Consider the following 24,374-nt stretch of genomic DNA (forward strand, 5'->3'; position numbering starts at 1 on the left):
AATCAGGAATCACTCTTCTCCAGAAAAATCCGAATTTCCACATTGAGCTGCTAGATGTGTTCATTTTTTTCCCTCCCTAATAATGGAATTAATGGCAAATTTATTTCAAAAGTAAAAAATCAAAACCAAGCCAGAACTAAAAAGCCTTTATGTTGACCTGCTTATCTGGCAGTGAGAGTTAGGGAGCAGACTGAACTGACCGACTAGACTGTTCCTTAAAGATAAGTCACTTTATTTCTTTGATATTATAAAGAATATTGCACATGACATCAATTGAAACTACAACAAATGCCACATTAAAGAGAAACCAAACCACACAAACATATTGATATTTTCTGGTCTCTACCTGGCAAAGTGCCACTGTCCCCTTTGTTGAAGGGTTTGCTGTCGCTGATTGATAGATAGCAAGAGATTTCTGGATGGTTCTCTATGCAGCCAGAATTCCTGAAAACTATTTTAAAGAACTATTAAATACCTGAGGTATGTGCCTTTGCTTATCACTGTCTTCTATGAAGAAAGCTAGAACTATTGGTTTAATAAATCTTTGCTTTATTATGCTTATGTTAAATTACAATTAATTGCACAAAACTAGATATTCAGACTTGTATAAATGTTGGACCATGAATCTCTGTTACTGTAGTTTGCAGTCTATTCAGACAACCTCTGCTGGGGCTCCTCGGCTCAACACAGTGCTTACACGTACATGAAGCAATCTTTTCTTCAGAGGAACCATGAGAAGTAACCAGAATACAGACTCAGTAACATTGCCATGGAAGTGTTCAAACATGAAATGAGAAATGATTAAGTGGTTTTAAAAATGTTTCCGAATCCAAACAAAATGCAGAAGCTAACTCTGTGCCATTAGAGCAGCATTGTGGCATGTCCTTTGACCCCACTCTCAGCCTTGTGACTTTTAGGAAACACCAGCTTGACTTCTCAGGGAGCATAGGAAAGGCACCAGAGACGGGAAGGGGGCAGAGCCGCCTTCACACGCTTCTGGGTGAAACGCTGACCTTGGTAGTCATGCTCCTGCTGTCCCCTCTGCTCCACTGTTCTCAGCCCTGCCAGGCCTCTGCGCCTCCTCTCCGCTCTCCCGTCCTTACCTCTGCCGCCTTCTGTCTTCCCACCTTTCTCCCCTCTCTCCCTCTTCCCTTCCCTTCGCCCGTCTGCCACCTCCTGCTCTCTCCCAATCTCCTCTCACCTTTTGCCAGCTCAGTCCTCTTCTCATTGGCATGTCTAATGCTTCATTTTCTGAAGAAAGGTTGCTTCCTACTCACAATATAGTCCCTGTGAGAAACAACACATGATAAACTGTACATTTTAATAAATATGAACAGCAGCACTGCAATATCACCGGTGGAATCACTCTATTTGCTAGAGGTTGAACTGTGAGACCCTGACAATGCTCTCCAGGTTTCCCTCTGAGTCACAGGCACACCCTTTCCCCACAAGGGGATGACGGCAATGAACTGTGCTCCTCCTCCAAACACCAAACTTGCCCAGTCACCCCTTCCTGGGCCTGAGGTCTTGGGTGAAACACATGACTTTGCAGTGTTTATAGCCCAGCTCGAGCCTGGACACAAGTGGTCAGGCTGCACCACTTGGAGTTATGGGGGCTAAGCATGAGAGAAGCATGGTTTGCCAAGGAAGAACCACCAAAGGGGGGCTCAGGGATCAGAATAATGTGTTCTGGAGGATGTGGGATTTGAAGGGCTGGGGTTCCAGGGAGGGCATTTTGATGGAGAGATTCCCATGAGTGGAAGTAGCCAGGAAGGAGGGAATGAGAAGGGGGAGATGGGGTGGCAGGTGGAGGTGGGCTTTGAGGTGGGGTGGGAGAGGTTAGCCAGTGCCAGGTCCTGAAGGGACTGTAAGCCATGTTTGGCCTTCATTCCTAGGCCATGGAAAGACTTAAAGCATGTGAATCATATTATGAATATTGCATTTGAGAGAGATTACTTGACTGCAAGAGGAGATGGACTGTAGGTGAGCCTAAGATTGGCAAGGAGCCTCTCGGTATGATTTGTAATGCAGTGATAAGTTTATGGTCTGGGCCTGCTTGCATCCACAATCCTGAACCAGCTTCTGAGCGCACTGCTGTTCAAGGCCTTAGAACGAAATGTTGACTGACAGTCCAGGCCTCTTGATAAGTCGGCTGGTTAAAAACACAGTTCCAACCTTCTTCCTATAGGCAGGACTGGCTTCCTGGATGCGCTGCCTGCACAGTTGCACAGAACCCCACGCTCAGCAGGGTCCCTGCACTTGATGTAATGTTCTGGTGTCACCAACCTGAAACTTTCAATTTTTGAATGAATGGCCTCACATTTTCACTTTGCACTGAGCCCCACAAATTATGTAGGGGGTCCTGCTTTCAGCACTCTGTGGATTCTTAGCCTTCAGATAATTCTTTAAACCCTAGGGCAAAAAGGCCTGAGGACTTCAGGAGTTGTTTCAAGATTCCCCCTCCAATGTCAACAGCTTTCCTGAAGACAGAGAGGCTTCCCCGTCCCGACCCGCTTCTCACCAGCGGCTCTGTACTGCATCTGGACTGTGGCCAGAAAATGCCTCAGCTCGGTGGGAGAGGACAAGGGCACATGCTTGACTTTTGCAGAGTTAAACACTTGGAGAAACTTCAGGAAGAAAGCACTTGATAAAAGGTAAAGCTAGCTGGCCCATCGGCAACCTGCCGGCTACCCTGGTCATTCTCATTGTCATGGTTCTTAACATGTTTATTCTCTTCTTTCCAGTGGCCAAAGGACAAGCTTAAATGTCTGATTTCCTCTAGGGAGGCTACAGAGAGGCAACAGGCACCGAATACAGGAAATCATGTGGAGAGGATCCCTTATTTATTGCAGTTCCCATATTACTTCCCTTCTCCCAGCCTCCGCCCCCACCTCCAGCCCCACTGTGTCTCCCGGCCTCTTCCTGCAGCAGAGAACAGAAGGCAGCTCACCTCTGCTCCCTAAGGTCTGTGTGAGCTCAGAGGACCTGAGGTCTGGTCTGGTGAAACCACACCCTCCTGTGGCTGTGTGATTGAATAGGAGGCCCTTGAGTCTCACCTCACCTAAGGGGTTCTTGGCAAAATCTCCAGCACAGGGTTAAATTTCCAGAGTCTGCCAACATCAAAGGGAAAGGTAGGTCCCTGAATTACTTTTTGTCTTGAATTGAGCTGTTCTGAAGTAGATGTGTGTCCATATGGCTTTTCGAGTTTTCTGTGTGTTGTAACCTGTGTGTCCTGTTGAGATTTATGGACTTCCAGGACTGTGAGGAAAAGAAGTGAGAAGGGAGATGATACTTGGGTTTTTTTTTTAGTCCATTTGTCTTTGAACAAAGAATGCCAGCCAGTGGAGTACATAGAATATGAGGCCAATTCTCATTTTCTTCAGAGGACAAATGTCATTAGAAGTTGCATTTTCTGGCTTCTGCATAAGGAAAACAGTTGATTACCTACCTTTTCTTTTAGATGATATAAACCATGAATTTTTTTTTCTTTCAGTTAAAGATGTCCAAGAGTTGACAGAGCATTTTCTAGCATAGAAATTAGTGTTTCTAATTGACAGGACCTATGAGTTATAAGTAAGTGAACAGGCATTTCACTCAGGATCTGGTGGATTTCCATGATATTTTCCAGAATTTGCTATGAAACTATTGCTCTTCCTGAAGTTTCCTGAAATCAGAGACAAGAAGTGACAAGATACATCAAGTGATAGATGAGAAGGCTGATTTAATTTACTCCGTTGTGGTATTTGTCTTAGAAATGGTGCTTACCCCTTAGCAGGCTGCCCTTATTGGTCACTCGTGGGGATTAGATGATGTATCGATTGAGACTCAGGGAGGGGTCAAGTCTTATTCAAATCACAGTATGTATTTCTCTGGATTTTTTTTATTTTTGGCCTCTTATGTTTTTATTGTTTCATTTTGTCTTCACAACCAGCCTTTTCTTTGCGAGAAATATCTTATAGCAACTTCATAAAATATCAGCCAATTTACATCTGTTTATTAAACACTGACTATCCTTCTCTAGGCTGTAATTCCTTGCCACTTGTGTATTCTGCCTCAGCGCAGTCTCCCTCCATCCCACCCCCATATCCTGCTACAGCATTCTTGGGGAAATGCAGTTCTGATAATGTCACTGTCCTCAGTGAAACATTTCCATTACACCCGTTGCTTTGCAGCCTTGCTACCTAAAGTCAGAGATCAGCTATTATTTTACATCACTTGGGAGCTTGTTAGAGATGCGAATTCTCCATTCCTTCCCCACACTTACTAAATCTACATTGTAACCAGGTCCCTAGGTGATTCCAATGCACTTTAAAGTTTGAGAAGACCCAACAAAAGTAAAGCAGAAAAGACCTCCAAGGTCTGCCCCTTATCATCCTTTCCAGCCTCACCTCTCACCTGTCTTTCCAGCAGCACTGAGTACCTTCCACTTCCCCAGTACGTGAGCGCTCTAATGCCTACCTGTGTCTCTGCACGCTGTTCTCCTTGTCCAGGACACTATCATTCATCTTCTCCACCCAGCTACCACTAAAGCCTGATTTGTTACCTGTCCTTGCCCCTCATTTAGTCCACCTCATACTAGGGAACCCTCAAGTCTCTGGTTTTTATGGCACTTGGTGAAATGCTTCTGTCATAGCCCCTAGCACATTAAATGATGGTTGCTGTGATTACCTTCATCCTTGAGGAGTGATTGCTCTTTTATTTCTGAATCCATAGTCCTTGAAACAATGCCAGGCACATAGCTTGTGCTCAGTCCATGCTTTTGAATTTGTGAACTAATGAATGAACAGATGAATGGCTCTATTGCCTGAAGAATCCAAATTAATGGCCAGATAGAGATCTATAGTTAGAAGTTTTCCTAGGAGACTGCTTATCCCTGTAACATTTTCCCATACTTCCCTTTATGGGGCTGCTAGATTCATTTTTTTTCATCCAATATTTTGAGTACCTACTATGTGCCATACTTTTAGAATCTCTTTCTTAATGTCTCAGTGGATAGTTTCTCCCATCAGCTGTTTCTCTATCAGTGCCCCGCTTTCTCCACCACTCCAAGTTGTTTTTCAGCAAATATGTACTAAGTACCTTCCACATACCCGGCACTGTGCTCCATGCTAGGGGTATAACAGCAAAGGACATGGATGTGAGTACTGCCTCCATGCGACTCCCCATAGAGAGGGCACACTTTAACATCCTCTATGCTGCTTCTGCCTAAAAAGCATTAGGGACAACTGAGAATCTGATCTCTATCAAATATGGGCACATCCAAATAAAGGCACTGGGAGCTTGAATGCAGTGAGATTTAGGAGCAAGCAAGCTGGGCTGTGCTTGGGGGCTTTAATGTAGTCCTACATCTGCAACTCACTTGCCATGTGAGCTTGGGTGGGTCCGCACCCATTCTCTGAGCCATGATTTTCTCAAGTAGTGAACAGGAAACAGAGCTGTAAGGACAAGAAGCCCCTGTTTTCACAGTTGTCCAGAGAAAATGATATCCAGGGAGCCTTTACTCACCTACTCTCAATGCTGCATGATTTTTTGAAAGTCAGTAGTCTGTAGTTCTCTGGCTCAAAGTGGCAAAGAACAGATCTGAAGGAGTCGTCTCATTATGATGCATGTGCTCAGCTTTAGCCATTAACGATAGAATGTCCTTTGTTACGTTCCATGGAGCGTGCTGCACAGTGGTTCCTAGAATCAGTGCCCAGCGTCTCTGGTTGGCATTGGTTGCTGGGTGTAGAGCTGGCTTGAGGTGCAGCGGCAGAGGAAAGAGGGAGTGTCTTCCTCAGGCAATCTCTGCTTTTGGATAGCAGCCAGGAGAAGAGAAGGAAGTAGTTCTACCAAGTAGTGCAGGAAAAATCTAGAAGCCTGTAGACATATAGATAGGCCCTGACTGCCGCACAGCTGCAAAGACTCCCTTTCTGATGACATGTAGGCTTTTCCTTTTCCTACTTAAACATGCGTGTCTTAATCAGATGTCCTTTCCCCTCATCTAGTCCACCTCATACTAGGTAACCCTCAAGTCTGTGATTTTTATGGCACTTGGTGAAATGCTTCTGTCGTAGCCCCAGCACATTAAATGATGGTTGCTGTGATTACAACAACTGGCACCCGGGGTTGAAGGAGAGCACAGCATCCTTTGTCTGCAAGCCCTCCATAGGCACAGACAGCTGGGAGAAATCAAATACTTGCTATTTTTTCTCCAGACACAGCCACCAGGCTCAGTGTGAAGCTGTCTGTTCAGGCCCTCTCGAGGGACGGCTTGTTTCCTCTTTGTCTTCTTGTCTTACTCCCTCATTATCTGAAGCTTCCAAACAAGATGTGTACCAGACCTGATTCCCTTCTTGCTTCTGTTCCTCAGGCACCTCTGCCTCCATACCTCCTGCACGCCCACCTTGTCCACAGTTGCCTTTCAGCTGCTGAGCTGTTTTCTGCTGATCACTTCCTAACCTCTCAAATTAACATCAATCTCTGTTAGTAAGTGCAAGTTTTAGCACTGACAGGGATGGAAACCTGCATGTGGGATTTCTCAAGACCTATCACAAACCTCAGACTGTAGGTGATATCAACCTTGGCTATACCTTTTAATCAGAGGCACATGGTGGGCTAGCAAGATCTGCCACTTCCTTGAATAAGCAATTGAATCTAGCCATGTCTTGGCTTTGTGTCTGAAAATGCAGGTCATATTTAGCATACGAGGTTGTAGAGATAACTTAGCTTAAGTGCCAAATGTTTTGTCTCAAGAAATACCTAAGATCTTAGAAGAGGAGGCTGGCCAAGATGGAGAAAATGGGAAAATTGTCATTTGCAGAGCAGTTGAGGAACCAGGGAACATTTGAAGTATGAAGTTGGCCTTGCAGCACATGAAGGCCACCTTCAAGTATTTAAAGATTGCTCTATGTGGGACAAGAGGTCAACAGAAGGTTGATGAGTGGAAATTACAGGCTAGCAGGTTTTAGCTCAATGTGCGGAAGGATTTACCCACCATCAGAATGGTCTAAAACTGGGTGAGCTGCCTTGTGGTCTGGGGAACACCCTGTCCTGGGCTGTGGGCCAGCACCCTGGAGGACCATGCCAGGGTGTTCCCAAAGGGATGCCCACACTGGGTGGAGGCCGGGTGATGACCTCAAAGGTCCTTCCCGCTCAAAGCTACCGAGTCTTGTGATGCCAGTGCTTCAACCCTCACCAGCAAATGAAGGTCTGCAGAACAAATTGCCAGGCTAGATCATAGAGGCAGTTTTCCTAGCAAACCCTCCCTTTCTGCTGTGATCATTTTAAAATAGGGTCTTTGCAACAACAATGGAAGTAAGGTTGGACTTTCAGGGAAAAGCCAAAAAAGGAATGAGAACAAAGAAGTAGGAGAAGTACATTCCAAATGGCTCCTCTTGAGTTACTCGTTAACTGGGATGTTGGTTACTTCTTGGGCTACAAACACAGTCCCCCGTTGGATGGAAAATTGCCACATTTTGGTAACTTTTCAGCCAAACTAGGGTCCAGTAAGTAACAGTAAGACTCAGCTTTGATCCTAATACCTGCTGTAATCTAGAAAATGGAAATACTACTATAGGAATATGTATTCTTAGCCATTCAGAAATCTAATTTTTAAAAGTGCAAGTTAAGTGGTTCTAGCATCCTCTCTATTACAGGGACTGTGAGTGGGATATCTCACCCTTGGGGAGAGAAGAGAGCTGGCTGGAGCTGTGAGCTTGCTCTGAGTCAAGGTCATTGGCTGTTGTTTCCCACCCCGCTTGCCTTTGCTGCTACACAGCCACTCTAAGAACAGTTCTGCCAGTTCAGGACCTGGAGACTTTTAGAGAAGGGAGAATTGAGCTTAGGAGGGTCCTGCACATGTCTATTATTGCTCCAAGCTGCCCCGGTTCTCTGCTCATACTTTTTCCTTTGTGGACTTGGAAGAACTGGTCAGTCTTGCATTTGGGGACCCTCATGTCTTTCTGTAGTTGCTTGAACAGCATCTAAGCTTGTCTTGCTTGCTTCAATCTAGTTCTGAAATCCTGGGCAGAAAAAAAAAGCAGTAATCCTTTCCGTTGAAATGGGATCAGCAAATGCTACACCTTGACAAATCAAAATGCAGCCATGCTGTATCTTATTCTCCAGGTTCATCTAGGTGTGCTTTCTTAAAAACAAAAACTAAAAAAAAAAATCCCTTTGACATGTAATCAGCCATGCAGGGAAAAATCATAGAAATCCATGCAGACCAGCATGTTTATTTTTAGATGCACATCAGCCTGCCCAGCAGAGCAAAGCAACTGTCTAACGTCCAAACTATGGCCCTGGGAATTTCCTCTAACAAGCCTGTGTTTCCGAGCATTGTTAGAGTACAAAGGGCAGAAGGAGGCCTGAGTGGAAGGCTCATGGTAACCCCACCTAGAGTGAAATCTGGATACTGTCATTCCCTCAGTCTACATGGTCCTGAGCCCCAGGGTCATGGTGGAGGCAGCCCGCCATGCAAATGAGAAAACCTATATGATTATTTAACCTAAAAATATCCCAGAGACCAGTGATGACATTTCAGAAATTAGGGTTCTGCTTTCTATTTGTGGAAGAGGACCTAACCCTCACCCATGCCTTGAGGATTCTTGGTTAGATTACAATTAATAAAGGGATTGTTAAACATTGTGAAAAAAAGCAGACACACATACATACATACAGCCCAACATACATATGCAGATGAAAGGGCAGGGGTCAGTTCCCTGAATCACCCAAACCTGTGCTGTTATCCAAACCCCAGATTCTGATCCTTGCTTTATTTTCATCTGCAAAATGGATGTAACAAACCTTGCATACTATCAGTTTTGGGAAGAATAGAGTATAAAATGACGAAGTAACTCAATTGTACTTCTGCTTAAGGTCTTGCATTTGGGCACTCATACACTTTGAGATCCTTTCAAGGATTTCTGGAAAATTATTTACCATCAAGTGTGCAGTTATTTTTGTCTTTATTATTTTAGGGTTTGCTTTTTTTTTTTTGCTTATTATTTTTGTTTTTGTTTTGCTACTACAGAGGAAGAAAAGCAATTTGTCACTTCCTCGGCGCACTGACTAGCAGTGTTTTCTTCCCTCCTGGAGAAGGTCACTGTATTATGTTATTCAAGGTTGCAGCCCTCAAGGTTGTGTCTGGTGGTCACTATGGAAGATGAAGAGGTAGGCCTCAGGTCTGCAGGCGGTGGCCCGCACCCACCCTGTGTGCTGTGTGCAATCTGCGTTCCAGCGACCCTAATATGGGGATGGAACTCCTGAACAAAGACCCAAGAGGCAAAGGGCGCTGAGCCAGGATAGTATTGTTGGGCTCTGCCAGCAGGTGGATGTACAGGCCCCTCCAGATCCACAGATGCAGGAAAAGGTGTTTGAGTCCTTTGGTCAAAATGCAAGAATGTTGGTAAAAAAAACACCTTTTCGGACTGTTTTGTTTGCAAGTGTTTATTATCAGACACCCCTCAGGAGTTCACAGGGCAGGTTGCGAATGTCCAAGTGGGGCCTGGGAATTTCCTTCTACAAAGGCTGTGCTTCCTCTCTTTGTTACTCCTCAAAGACCCAGTGGAAGCCTTGCTAGAGATCCTGACTTAACCCTTTCTTCTGTGTACCACTCCTGTGTCCCCACATTGCAGAGAAATCATACTTCCAACCTTCTAAGAGGCAGAAAGATTTCAGACTTAGCCATGTGTGTTCATTTGCAGGTTTGCATTAAGTATGAGAGAGTATATGCATGTGTCAGCAGAGAGGAAATAGGTAATTAAGCATAAAACTTATTTCATGTTAAAGCTTTCATTCAGTACCATTATATGCACCCAGCATTATTCAGACCAGGTAAAATTTCTACTTCCTTTACCATAATATGTTTTCCTGCTAAAATGCAGGCCAAATCCCACTTGCCTGTGCCCAGGGCAGGACTCTCTCTCCCTTTGCTTTCTCCCCTTGGAATCTGCTTAGTGGCTGAAGCAGTGGCAGGATGAGTTGAACATTCAATCAGCCAAGTTATTTTCTGAGCACATGTGACATACCTGAACTCAGCTAGGTACCTAGGAAAGCAAAAGTTCTGCCTGCAGGAAACTTCAAGAACATATATATGACATATTTGTGCATTTATCCAGACACACATGCCCATGTATTGTTAGTGTGAGTGCAAAGAAGCCAGATACTGTGTGGTCTCAGTCCAGCAAGATCAGGAGAGGCAAGTGAACCCCCACGCAACCTGAGACTCTAATTATCCCCAGAGACCTTTTCATAATGTCTCCTCTGTCCTCAGGTGTCACGTGCACACACACACGTAGGTGCACACACACACACACACACACGTACACACCCCTCCTTCACAGGAGACAGCTTTGCCTTCTCAGAGGAAATAACTCCTTTGGCCTCCCACCACCTGCTCCATGAAAGTATCTGCTTCAGATCCCAAGCCTTTCTCCTCCTTTCCGGTCTCAAGGGAAGAGGGTCCTTGCCTGCATCCAGAGCTCAGCTCCCTCCCTTCCCACCTGCCCTCTGCTCCCCACAGCTGTCTCACTGAGCTCCTCTCTGATTGGTTCTTGCCCTTATCATTTAATCCTGCTTAGGTCTTTCTCATTCAAAACAGTAAGAGCAGCCACTCTTCCCCAACCCAGTAGCTACTCCTCCATCTCCCTTTTCTCCTCACCAAGAAATTCTGGAAAAATTATGGATGTTCGTGTCTCCATGTCAGCACCAGCCACTCACCCTGCAAAGCCCTCCATTAGGTCTCCCCGCTTGCCCTCCTGTAGCACACCTTAGCAAAGGCTCATTCCAAGATTCTCTGGGACCTCCATGTCCCCAAACCGATTTCACTTCGATGTCAAAGCATTTGACCATGTAAGCTACGACCTCTTCTAGTCTTGCCCTTGCCTTTGGGGTATCACAGCCTCCTGGCTCCCCTCCTGCTTTTCCTGCTGCCATCTTCTCAGTTTTCTCCGCAGGCTCCTTTCTCTCCGCTGTTCCCGCAACCTCCACATGACCACGATCCGGACCAAGGTCTCTTCATCTGCACCACCGCCCTGGTATCCCTTGTCCGGAGTCCTTTTCTTTCCTTTCTGTCAAGTAAACCATCTTCCAAAGCCCACTGTAAATGCCAGAGTGTCTTCCTTTACCATATGTCCCCATCCCTGGGCAGAGCTGATCTCTGTTCTGGGTGTCCTCTCAGCACCTCACCACTCCTCTGTTACGGAGTCTCTGCATTGGTATTCTCAGTAATTGTTCACAAGCGCTTTTTTCTGAGGCTATTAAGGATGTCCTCTTATTCATCTTTTCATCCCTTGTTCTTAGCATAGTACCTGACACATTCGCTTTTCAATAAATGTTTGTTGAAGAGTTGGGGACATAAAACTTTTACAGACAGACATTTCAGTGTACTTACCCTTGAGCTTCAATAATATCTTTACTGTTTGGGGGTATTAGTGCATTTTTATTTTAATATAATTTTTAAGTTAAATTACAGGTAGACTGCTAGCAATATTTCACCCTTTCGCAAAGTCAAAATCATGGTTCTTAACCCTTCCTATGTGAGTTTTCTATTCCTGTTTAAAAACAGAAACGAATGCCAGCTTGGACATCATGTTGAATTGAAATTTCCCCTCAGGGAGAATTTCTGAATGTGTCAGGAATGGCATTGTATCTTCATGCCTCTGAAGTGGGGTTGCCATGGTGGAGCAGAACTAATATTTTGTCAAGGTCACCACTTCACTGGGGAGCTGGTGATACATAAACATTCCATGGCTGTACCTGCTGATCGTTTTGAAGCCACAGAGATTGAGTGGCTGAGTTGTCTGAAGGAGAATCATGGGGACCGAAGGGGAATGAGCCTGAACACTGAGCCAGTGCAGAATCCACCCGCATCTCCATCTCCCAGGAGTGCACAAGGCAGGGATGTGTCTTAGTGGACAGGGCCTGAGGCTTACCCAGCTCTGGGTAATGATATAGGCTGGGTCCTCCCTTGGGCTATAAGGAGAAAATATGTGAGCTGCTATTTATCTTAAAAATCTCTGTTTTGGGTTTTTGTAATAATGTATGTAAAATATTCATACAAGAGAACTGTAAATGACATCAAATACCTGAGATACACACATGGTTTGTCCAAGTGTGCTCTAGAGATCACCAGCAGACAAACTGCCTGAAACACTGGTCAAAATGCAAATTGCCAGGCTCTACCTGGACCTATTAAATCAAAGCCAGGAAAGTGGGCTGGGTGGGGCAGAGGGGCAGTGCCACGGAGTCAACATTTTTCAACCAGCACCACAGATGTTTCTTCCAGTCTGATGCATATGTAATTATGCATAAGTAACAATATTTACGAAATATATGCCAGCCTGTGTTAAGAAAAATGTTTGCACCGGTGGCTCAAGGGGCCCTTCCCTGCATTCCTCTGGGCGGGTTAATAATTTTGCCTCATAGTTTCATCTTTGCAGGGTCATCCTTCCTGCTGAATTTGTGACCCTTCTCTGGACCACAAGTCTGGAAGAGAACCTTGTACTGACTGTCCCTCACACCATCGTGTGTTTAATTTTTGTTTGTCTCTGTCCTGGCAGAGACAAACAAAAATTGTAATGTTTGTCTTGGATCACAATGTAGTACAGTGCCATGCTGGGTTTGGGACTCAGTTTCTTCAATTTGTTTAACCTTCAATCTATGTAGTTTTTAAATGAGGCATGGCAAGTTGATTAACCTCTCTAAGCCTCTGGCTCTCAAATGGGAATAGCTAACTAGTTCATAGATGGTTGTGCAAATAAAGTAACATCATGAATAAAGTTTTTTCACAAAGCACTCAGCACAGACCCTGGGATGGAGTTGTTCTCAGCAAGAGACAGGGGTTAATAACAACAAAAGTTTCATCAACACCAGCAGCCGAGGAACAGAGAGATGAGGTGTCTTCCCCAAGCTTCCGTAGCTAACATGTGGTAGAACAAGCACTTGCATCTGGGTTGTCTTGGTAGCTCAAGCTTTTAACCTCTCCCAGCACCTCTAATAATGCGCCACAAGGGTTCATTCATAACAAGTGTTCCTTCGGCACCAAGCACATTAGTTTGTGCCCGACCCTGTGCTGGGTGCTCAGCACACAATAGACAATAAACAAGGTCCTGCTTTGAGGATGAAGGTGGGGAAATGGGATCACAGGACCATGGAAGAGCCTGCAAGCACGTTATCATAATGCTGTTCATAAAGTACCTTGGCAGAGGGAAGTGAGGAGCAGAGGTGTACGAACAGCTAGAGGGAGCCAAAGGCTGCTCCTGGCAGGGGATGACCTTGGCTGAGGCCTTGAAGGACAATGCGAGTTAGACAAGTGAAAATGGAGGAAGGAGGCACTTACAGGCAGAGGCTGGAGAACACAGTGCTTACAGGGCCCCAAGGGGGTTCAAAGAAAGGAGACTCAGATGCAAAGAAAGTGCAGAGAGAGGGGAAGCTGGATGTGGAGGCAGAAGGGTTTTAGCTAAAAATAATTGTATGTCATTTTGGAGAGAGGAGAGACTCCCTCCGAGCTAACTAAGCAGCTCGACTATCTGCCAGTAGTTCTCTAAAGTATGCAGAGCTTCTGATTGAACTGGCCTATGTCTAGGGACCAAGCGTCAGGAGTTTTTTGAAGTAAGAACCACTGTGGTAAAAAAAATACTCATGCTGTATCTCAGTGCTTATTAAATTTTGTGTGCATCGGACTCACCTCTGGAGTTTGTATAAACACTGATGGCAGAGCCCAGCACCTACATGCTTTAGACAGAGGTCTGGATGGGCACAAGAATTTGCATTTCTAACTAGTTTCCAGGTTGCTGCAGATGCTGCTGGTCTGTGGCCCTCTGCAGAGCAGAATCCCTGAGCGTGAAGCCAGAAACGTAACCAGAATTATTTGGGTGATTCTTAATCGAAAGTTCCTGGGTGGAAGAATGACTAAATATCTTACCCTGTTTGTTATAATGCACCTCTAACCTTGAAATGTTTCTGTAGTTCCAGAAAACATAACCAAAATATTCCTGATACTCTGCTTCATTTTGATCTGCAAGTGGTAAAAATATGGTGACTTGTAGGGTTCTTTGGAATTTAGAAAACAGCCCTTTGAAACTTCCGTTTGCACAGCAGGAAGTCACTTGTCGCCCAGAGTAAACACTTCAGTCAAGGGTTTGCCCCTTTGAAGGGCTTTTAAGCTGTGACTTTTGAGAAAATTTCTCTACCTTTTAAAGCAGTTGGGATCTGGATCTTTACAGAATGGGCTATGAACGTGGAAATATGAGACGGGTGTCTTTGAGTGTGGCCGACTGGCTAAGGGCAACATATATCCCAAGGGTTATTATTTCCTTCTTGATAGATAAGGCAGGAAGAGGCTGGAAAACCAAAGGCACCTGGATAGGGATGAGTGAGAGAATGGCGGGGGAAGAAAGGATACAGGATGCTTTTTGTGTCCCCTTGTTTACAAAAAAAAGAAAAAGAAAGGAAAGAACACCTACAATTTTTTAAGTCATTGTCACAAACTAAATTTCTCACAGCTAAGATTTAAGAGAAAAAGATTCATGTGAAAAATAGCAGGTGGCCAAATTAACAGTCATTAACACAAGTGAGTGATGAATCAAAGTGAGGCTCCTGGGAGAAGAAATCAACAAATCATAAAAATGCCTATGAGGGTTTTATTACCAAACCAGTAGCTTAAACTCCTCTGTTTATAGTACTGAAATGCAAACCCCGTTCCAAATATCAGGAATCATGTGGAAATCCTCATTCATCCAAAGTATATTCAATTCCATTAACTATATCTCTGTTGCATATAGAAGAAATGGGCTACGTATATATTCTAATAAGTTTCCCATATTACCCAATTTTTTGCCTTAGTTTACCAGTGAAGCTCCCCATCCCATGTCTTCACTGACAAATATAACCTTTACTGAAAGTCACTTTTGAGTCTTGAAACAATGAGCTCAGAGGGAAGTTACTAAAAATAATTGGAATTAACAATGATTATATAAAAAGGAAATAAGCAGAAAACTACTTTCGTTGAGTCCAAGAAACAGTAAACACTTTTTAACTTGTTCTTTACCCCCATTTGTTCAATTTTCCCATAATGATTTTGTCTGAAATCCACCAAATACACTGACTGGCTGTCTGTTTAGTTATTCTGTGCCTCACAAGCTCACGCGGCAGCTAGTGTGGTGCCCCCCACCTCCCCTGTTCCTGATTTCCCCCCAATCCCTTTGAGCCCACCTGGACTCAACCTGTTCTGCCCTGCCCAGACTCAGTCCAGTTGAGCTCAACCACTCAACTGACTGTGTTAAAGCAAGACTCCCACCCCTGCCAGTAGGAAATGATCACTACTTTAAGGACAACACAGGATGCCCCTGAGGTTTTTGCTTTGCTATAATCTGAAAAATGGGGGGAAAAGGAAAAATAAGGTGAGTTTTGAGAAAAGGTAAGGGTTCTTTGTGGTAGAAGTAATTTGTGGTGGAACATGGGTGGTAGTCCCTAGAACAGAGGTTTTCAGAGTTTAGTTTGCACAGGAGTGACCCAGGGAGTCTGTTATTCATCAAGATTCTGGATTCCCCCCGAGACACAGGGGGAAGGTCACAGGCAGAGCCCAGAAGACTCCTGGTCAATGGACCCCCTCACAGGATTATCAAGCACCCATGAGAATCACTGGGGTCTAGTCCCAGGTTCTGATCCCAACCTACTGAGATGCTCCCTTTTATGGTGAGAAGAACAGATAGGGTCCAAGGTTTTATTAGTCACTTTGAGGTGTCAAGGAGGAAAAGGTTTTCTTTAACTGTCTCAGGGTCCCTGACTTGGTCTGAAAATTAGAATGATGAAGACACGTCAACAGGAGAAAAGCATACTCATTTATTTAACTTAAGTTTGAGGTGACATGCAAGTCTTTATAAAGAAAGGAAGCCCTGAAGAAATAGTTAAACCCAAGTGCCTTCGTGATGGGTTTGATGGTGGGTGGAGGGTGGCAGAAAGTTACCATGGGACAGAGTATGTTTAGTGTAGTTACCTGGGGGGAGAGAGCGAGGACTGTTAGCTCTGACCCTTGTCAGCATCCCTCCATGCTGGGGATGGGGAGCACCTCTCACATGAGGGTCCTGGGGTCTGCTTAAGCAGAGAAGGGCCAGGGAAGATCAGAGAGACCTTTCCGCTTCTGCCATTATCTCAGATACCTTCAGCTTAAAATTCAGTAGGCCAGGAGGACATATTTTGGGGTAACATGTCCCAAACTCTGTGAAAGAACTACTCATCTCTAGTGAGCTCACCTCCTAGGACCTCACTTTCCTTTTTGACAGCAACCCCCAAAGTTGCTCATTATCACTGTGCTCCTAGATGTTTGACAAAACAAACAAATGCAGAAATAGATGAGCATTACTTGTCAGTCAACAGTCTTTATCAAGGGTTCAAGGAATGTGGTAAAAAGCCATCATACTCTGCTCTGATTTTCTGCTTATGAGATGGCAGGTGGGGGAGGCTCTAAGGTGGACAGCAAGGCAGGGAAGGACAGCATGAGGCTTTAGAAGGCACCCGGAGCATTGTCATTCTCCTAGCAAAGAATTTACTAAGAAAGCAATGGAACCTGTTCTGCAGGTTTTCTGTGGTTAAGGAGCTACCTACTTCCTAAAAACTCAAATTTAAACTGTAAATCATGCTTACTCACAGACTACATGTAATGGAAGACATTTCTGGTTGTTGGTAACTCCTAACATGACCTTCGAACTAGGATGGTAACTGAGGGAGCCCACGTAGCTGAGGAAAATTGAGATACACCCTTGAAGGCAGAGCCCCCATAGCTTGAACTGCTGGGTTTGATACAAGCACAAAAGTTAAGGACCCAGAGGAAAACCCAATAGTGTGATCCCTGAGCCAGTGAGGTGGGGTAGGGATGAGGGGCTGTAAGGGTCAGAGAGGAGAGGGGATTTTCAAATAACATGGGAGAAAGAAGGGTGTGATGTTACCCCCACCACACAGACTCCCTCACGCACATACATACCCCCATTGCCCTTACTCTGATGTATGTTTCTCTGTAACATTTTTGCTCACCTGTGTATAACATATTTGTTTATTGTCAGCATTACTATACCAGTCAAGGCCCTGACAGAAAATAAATGATATTCTCAAAAGTTAACTGGAAAGATACAGGCAAGTACTTAGAGAATTAACACCATTGGGAGACCCCAACTGCCTCCCCTGGGGCAGAAAGGGGCAATGAGGCTGGGGGTGGAGTGTGAGAGGAGCCTGGCAAGATCTGTGCTAGGAAAGAGGGGGCTCCGAGAACCTGAGGCTGAGTGTGGAGGAACACAGCCACGCTGATCTGCAGCCTGGCAGGGAGGGAGGCAAGCAAATACCTGGTCCCCTTCCTTCCCTCCTATGGCTGCCTGCTGGGCTCTCCCACTCTCCCTTCTTCCCATTGCCCTCCCACATGACCAGGCGCTGCAGACTGTGGGCTTGGCCTCCCGGGGTGCAGAGCAAGGCAGTGAAGGGCAGCAAAGGCCCTGGAGGCCGGCCAGCACTCCCCCAGCTAGAAGGTCAACTCCTAGGGGACAGTTGTTTTGGTTCCTGCTAATTTCCAGGTTCTAGATCAGTGTCATTGGTTACCAGTACATATTTGGTGAAGGAATGAGTAATGCATGACTTGGAAAAAGAGATTTAAAAAAGGATTTAAGCAGTTACTTAGAGTGTGTGATACAAACCCCCACACCACCCTTACTACTGTGCTTAACTAAATTTATCTTTGCTCATAATGCTTTAATAAGGAGAAACATTTAATGCAATGGGCAGGTACCACAGGGAGACTTGGAAGAAAAAGCTAAGAAGATACCTGGCATTTGATTATACACACAGTATACTGATGCATTATCCAGAAGTTGGCTTTACACACTCTGAAATGTTGCCCTACGAGCACCTAGATTTGACCATAGAGGGACCCCAAGGTTGTACATCCAACAGCACAACCACCAGGAGCCGAAGAGAAATGCTCCGGTATCTGCAGATGCTAGAGTCACCCCAAGCCGACCCCATCCCAGGTGGGACAGAAGGCCTCAGACATGAGCCACTCAGTGTTCCATCCTTTCCAAGTCAGCTGCTGTGAGACTGAGTTTCTTGTCCGTATGTGGGGATGACAATGCTCCACCCTCACAACATCATGAGGCTCAATGAGGGCCTGACCCACTGCCTGCTGGAGCGTAAACAGCAGCCAGAGAGCTTGTTCTTTGCACATGACACCGTCTCTAATCTCGAGAGAGGAGGGGAAGTGCTTCCGAGGCTTTCTGCACTCAGCCCCTTCAGTTGCCTTCTTGATGAGGGAGAGGGTCAGAAGGCAACGGGACAGCCTGTCCCAGAGGACGGCTCACCCCCGCCCCAAGCAGGGCTTCCTGCTTCCTTCCTTCAGGTCAAGAGGAGCCAAAGCTGGTTTCCCTTCTGACCCCTGGTCAGCACCACACACCACACTCATTTTTTTTTCAGGTGGCCTAGGGGCCTTAGAACGGTGCTGAGAAAGAGAACAGTGCCGCTCTTCCTTCCTGGAGATGTTTCCAGATGGAGCTGGAATGACAAGCAGGTGGGGAACTGGGGAAAGGGCGAGGCAAGGTCAGCTTCTCTGGGTGAAGCTGAGAGATGCCTAAGTGAGTCTCAGGAGTCACAAGGCCTTTCGTCGCCAAGGGCTCTCTTCTGCTCCTGTTTGCTAATGGCAAGTTCTCCCTCTGATTTAGACTACTAAGTGATCCAAGGGTCAGAGGTCATTCATAAGAGTGCCCATATTTAGTGAGAGCCCAGCAGGTTCAAATAAAGAGACCCAGTCAGGCGCAACTGTGTACACATACTGCCACATAAAACACAAAGACCGCATCTTAATGGCCCACAATAAAATGGAAAACACTGAACAACATTAGAGGAATTCGGGAAAAGACTAAAAATAATCTGTGGTGTTCCCTCTGAATGTTCCAGGTCAGATGAGGCAAACATGAGGGGTGTGGGCCTGGAATAATCATGTAATTGTTGATATGTAACTCTGTTTTGTGTACTGTGCATCAGGTTTAAAAATAGTTGAGTGGTCCTGAGAGACAGACTGATTTATAGGGGGCTGTGTAGTAAGGAGAGGTCTTGATCTTGGAAACCTGGACCCCTCATTGTCTGGGATATTCTGTAGAAGGATGGACACTTCCATGAAGCAAGATGTCGAGTCTGCACATTGCTAGGCCCTTTCGAAGGGTAGTCAGCCACTGTGTGTACCTTTCCCCTATTCTCTTACTCATCTAGTAGAAAAAATTCAGAGCACCAGATAGAACCCCGGGCAACTTCCTTTGCTTTTACCAACTCAATCACCAGGCTGACTGGAAGGTCTCACAGACTCTCCGTGTTGCCCATAACTGTATGAAGTGGAGCAGATCAGTAAATAAAGAGGATGTCAAGGCACTGGCATATCCATGGCTTAGATCTGGGGATGCAGGAAATTCAGTAGATCTATAGGTAAGCCACTTGAACTGAACAATCAATGCTTTTCTCCAATATTAAAACAAGTAATCTGTTTTAAACAGAAGCTAGTTTATTTAGTAATAGGGAAATTACGTGTCCCTACATTTTCTTTAAAAGTAATTCACGACAGCTGATATAAAAAGTGGTTCTCTTGGTGTAACAAACTCTTACTAGCTATGGAATAGAGTTGATCCTTGAACAACAGGGGTTGGGGTGCTGACAACCCCCCCCTCAGCCCCATGCAGTTGAAAATCCATGCATAACCTTTGAATCCCCAGAAACTTAACTACTAATAGCCTGCAACTGACTGAAGCATTGCCAACAATATAAACAGTTGATTAACACCTATTTTTATGTTGTAGGTATTATATACAATATTCTTACAATAAAGGAAGCTAGAGAAAAGAAAACACTTTTTCAAATGATTGCGAAACTCCAAAATTTTTTCCGATATATTTATTGGAAAAAAAAAACTGCATCTAAGGGGACCCAGGCAGTTCAAACCCAAAGCTCAGTCACAAGCTGTCATTTGTCAGCATCCCACAACTCTGTGCTTTTAAAAGGCACATCTTTCCTTCTCCCTAGGGAGTTTAGCTTCAGAAATTTTGATTCATTTCATTTGTGCTCCATTTTCCATTCTCACTATTGCTGGCCCCAACTTCTCAGGAGCAGGGCTGAATTTCAGAGCCATGGTTATTCTTCATAGACAGAGGCATCAGCCAGTCCTTTTCTGAGTTCTTTCTCAAGCAAACAATGTCATTGGGCCTGGCATATTATATATTCTCGAAAGAGCATCTTATAAAGTATACATTATTCCTTTGCAGAATTGAGAGAAGTGTCAGTAGAGGGACATAAGTGTTAGCTGTGGAGCAAGAGCCAAAGAGTGGTGACTGAAGGAGATGGGGTGCACACTTGGGGGGCAGCAACATAGATATCGACCTATTAATGTTACCTTCATATTGTAGGTCTTGGAAAACTTACTGAACATTTGTTGTGTGCTGGGGATTTCTAGCTGTATTTAGAAACTACTTCTCCTCTTTAGCTAAGATGGGGAGTACCTCTCCATCCTTGCAGGGGGACTCCTGTGACCCTGTCAACCGGCAGGAGGTCACGCAGGGGCATTAGTGTGCACATCATGTGAGCCACCAAAGCCAAGCTGTGACTGGCTTTGGAAGCACTGGATCCCCCGATGGTGTGCATCCCAACCCACTGAAAAAGGCATGAGAGGTCAAACAAAATCTCCCTGGACTCATTTATTCATTTAAAAAGTACTAATTGAACACCTATTATGTTCCTTTGCCCAGGTACCTAGTATTGTAGTTCATATTTTTTTTATAATGCCACCTAAAAATCAGTCACTTTTAACTAATAATTTAAAAAACTAATAGTTAAAAAGTACTTTCAGTTCTCAAGTGTTTAAGTTCCTTCTTTCTTAAATACAACCTTAACTTAGGTTCACAGACACCACACGAATAAAATTCAGGGCTTCTGTGACCTTGAGCAGGGAAATAATATACCTTTATTTTCACTGACCTCTAATTAAATTTAGGATTTCCTTTAATTAGAAGTAGGTGACAAACCACAAGAGTATTAGCACCTATGCCTTTGTCACCAATAGAAATCACAGATGTTTTTATATTACATTACATGTTACAGATCATGTACATTACATGATACATACATTGCATATCATGGCCATTACCACTTAAAACTTGTGATAGCTAAACATGCCTCATTAAATATTTTAATTGAATTACTAACAAAGAAGGAAATAATTACAAAATTGCATATTTTAATATTTTGATAACTACATTTCAGTATAATCATTTTCCTATGTAATCCTATGTATTTTGTGCATTGAAAAGCAATATTCTGAGACAGTTGATAGGCTTCACCAGATGACCAATGGAGTGCATGGCACAAATTCTTTTTTTAACCATATGTTAGTAGTCCTTTCACCCAGGGTCAGTGAGATACAAACCATTTCAGTCTTTAGAGGTCTAAAAAATATCTTTATTTTGCCCTCATCCATGAATGCTCTTTCAAGAAAGGAGCGAGATGGGGCCACCCTGAAAGAAAGTGCAGATAAAAAGACAGTGGAACCCTGGACCATGCCTGAAGATGCCAAGTTTTGGAGATCAGGTACAGGAAGAGGGCCACCAAGAAGACTGAGAGGAAGGACCGATGGGGTAGGAGGAGCATCTGAAGAAGCCAGAAGAATATAGGATTCTAAGAAGGAGGGAGTGGCCAAGTCTGTCAGATGGTGCTGCACAGTCGAGGAAGAGAACAGCAAATAGACCGTTGACTACAGTGACTGGAAGCCGTGGTGAGCACTGTAAGAGCCACTTTGGAATAGAGATAACAGGAGGGCAATGAGGTTAGAGAGAAGTGGGGAGGAAGATTGATTTGACTGGCTTTGGGGGCCAGAGAAGAAGGGTGAAGAAGTGGAGACAAAATTTACATGTTCAGCTGTTTGCTCAAGATTTGCTGCAAAGGGGAGCAGAAAAATGTTGCAGTCAATGTGGAGAGAGAGACACACACATGTCAAAGGAAGGTATTTGAAGAAAGAGTCTAGAGCATGTCTGTCTGCTGAAGGGACTGACCCAGTGTTGAGGAAGGAAGAGGAAATGGGACCCAGTGCCAAGTGGAGGAAGAGGCAGGCCACCAGAGGACCAGAACATGTGACTCTCTCAAACTGGGGGCCATGAAGGGCAGTGCAGTGCAGGTGAAGGAGTGTTGGACATTGTGTGTAGGAGGGTGAACCTCCCTGTTTGATGGATTCTCTTCCCTTAAAGAAGAATGAGCCAGCGTTCCTGCTAAGAGTGAGGAGAGAAGAGAAACTGTGAAAAGGCTGTTTTGATGGCTGAGAAAATTGGCATAAGCAATGGGGTTGTCAGGCTATGTGACACTAGCAATCCCGCCAACAACTAGGATGATTCTAATGAATAAACTGCATGCCAACCCACAGACACAGTGAAGAGCTGCTCCTCGAGGTCTGCCTTCCATTTGTTCCCCAGTTTTCTCTAATCTCAGTGCTGTCCTGTTGTCTCTATTTCATCCACATAAAAGCTTCTCAGATGACTTAAACTAATTCATGCTTATATACAACTCATTGGAAATAGATATGTCAGCCTTTCAGAAGTATTTGAGTCAGAGTAGAGGCTGTTCCTTCACTTAAAGAAATTTGTCTCTAAAAGTAATTTTAGGAATTAGAAGCAGGTGGACATAGGTTTTCCTGTTGTTTCTCAAATCTTGCCATAGAGTGACAGTCTATACTACTGATATCAGCTGGCACTGTATGTCCGGACCACTGTGGTGCCATTCACTACACTTTCAGTTCGGCTGTATTGCAGTATGTTAGAAATGACTGTTTAACATTCTTCCATGAAAGAATATAGGTGCAGGAAAAATTGGGCTAATTTCTTCTGAGCATTATTTCTAATTGTGAACCAAATGTCATAAAGGAAAGACTTCAAGTTTATCACAAGTTTAATATTGTCCCTTTCTCTGCTCAGAAATCATGACTCCATCTTGGGCATTAGGTAGAGGTATAAACACCCTGCCTGTACATGTGAAATTATCCCAATTGAGAGGTAAGAGGAAAAGGCATCTTAATAGTATCTGGGGAGAGGGTGAGGGCAGGCACCAGGGCATAGTGTTAAGAGTACAGCATGGGAAGACAGAAGGTCTGCATTCTGATTCTGGCTTTGACACTAGCAGGTGTCCGTGGTTAACTCTCAACTTTTTTGGCCACTAGGTACCTGGAAGGAATGATCACCGGGCAACCCTTTACTCTCACTTTTTTTTCCTAATTTTTATCCTGACATACATGAATATTTATCTAGTCGTTTTGGTATCATGGCTATTCACTAATTTACTTGGTAAAATCTGAGGAAATGACCTCTATAATCAGAGGTAAAAATGGGGAAACTTTTCTTTTGGGGCCAGAGGAAATGTTGATGCCCTGAAAACAGCATAGAGCTGTGGAATCAGGACAGGAGTTGCCTTTATGGGGACAGGGCTTTGCAGATCCAGTCTTGGGCCTGCCAGATGTTAGCAGATCACCCTCACTGCTGTCTGAGGAATCTGATACCCACCGATGCAGAGCATCTACACCCAGGAAGCACAGCAAAGGAGCAGAGGTTAGGAGTGACCACCCTGTGTGCATGCACAAAATAATGTGTGTACTTTAGAGGGAATGCACTTCCTTCTAATCAGATTCCTTCCCAGACTGGGACAGAAGGAATGCCCATCTCCTCAAATACCCTGCCCTTCTCCATGATACTGACAGGGGGAGGGAAGGGAAGGACTGAGGATGTGGACTCCATGTGAGACTTGATCAATGAATAACTCTGACATCACGGGCATCATAGGTGCAGCATGTGGGTGACCTATGTCATGCCATGGACATCAGTGGGCACTTCAGGCTGCATGGATGGCATGTCACCTATGAGAACTGACATCGGGATCAGAAGACAGAGGATGGTTCAAAAGACATTGATGGTCAAACCCTCCTCCTAAAAAAGTCAACAGAGGTCAGGAGAGGGCTGTTGATGACACCTCTGTTGAGCTGTGTCCTAAATCTGCCTCCATTTCCCTCATATGCTATTTTCCCTTTTCTGGGAAAATGTAGAGACGGTAGTCCTGGGAGGAAAGTCCAAAACAGGGTTCCACTTGGGATGTGCTTTGAATTTTTGATGAGAGCTAGGTCCATCACTAGAGGCATAAGAAGAAGGATAGAATGGGGCCATCAAAGATATCTAATAGGTTCAAAAGGTGGAAGTCTTGAGATCTTCCATGGCAAAGTAATTTAAGTATCTGAAAGGTATGTTCATGAAGAAAATGTAATAACATCGTCTATTGGTAGAATTGTCCAGTAACAGCAAGTGCAAATAAAACCTAAGGGCTGCAGCTGAGCATAAGTATGACCAACT

The 24,374-nt window shown here is 44.6% G+C and overlaps 1 protein-coding gene across 1 annotated transcript in view; it reads left to right on the forward strand.

The window, feature by feature from the left end:
- Positions 1 to 2,915: 2,915 nt before the first annotated feature.
- The window catches only part of ADGRF5 (adhesion G protein-coupled receptor F5), an 87,903-nt gene continuing 66,444 nt past the window's right edge, over positions 2,916 to 24,374 (forward strand). Inside the window, exon 1 of the mRNA XM_073224714.1 lies at positions 2,916 to 3,131. The gene's annotated coding sequence lies outside the window, so the exon portion shown is untranslated. The remainder of the gene's footprint in view (positions 3,132 to 24,374) is intronic.

Source organism: Manis javanica, chromosome 16 (assembly GCF_040802235.1).
Source record: "Manis javanica isolate MJ-LG chromosome 16, MJ_LKY, whole genome shotgun sequence".
In the NCBI taxonomy this organism is placed as follows: domain Eukaryota; kingdom Metazoa; phylum Chordata; class Mammalia; order Pholidota; family Manidae; genus Manis; species Manis javanica.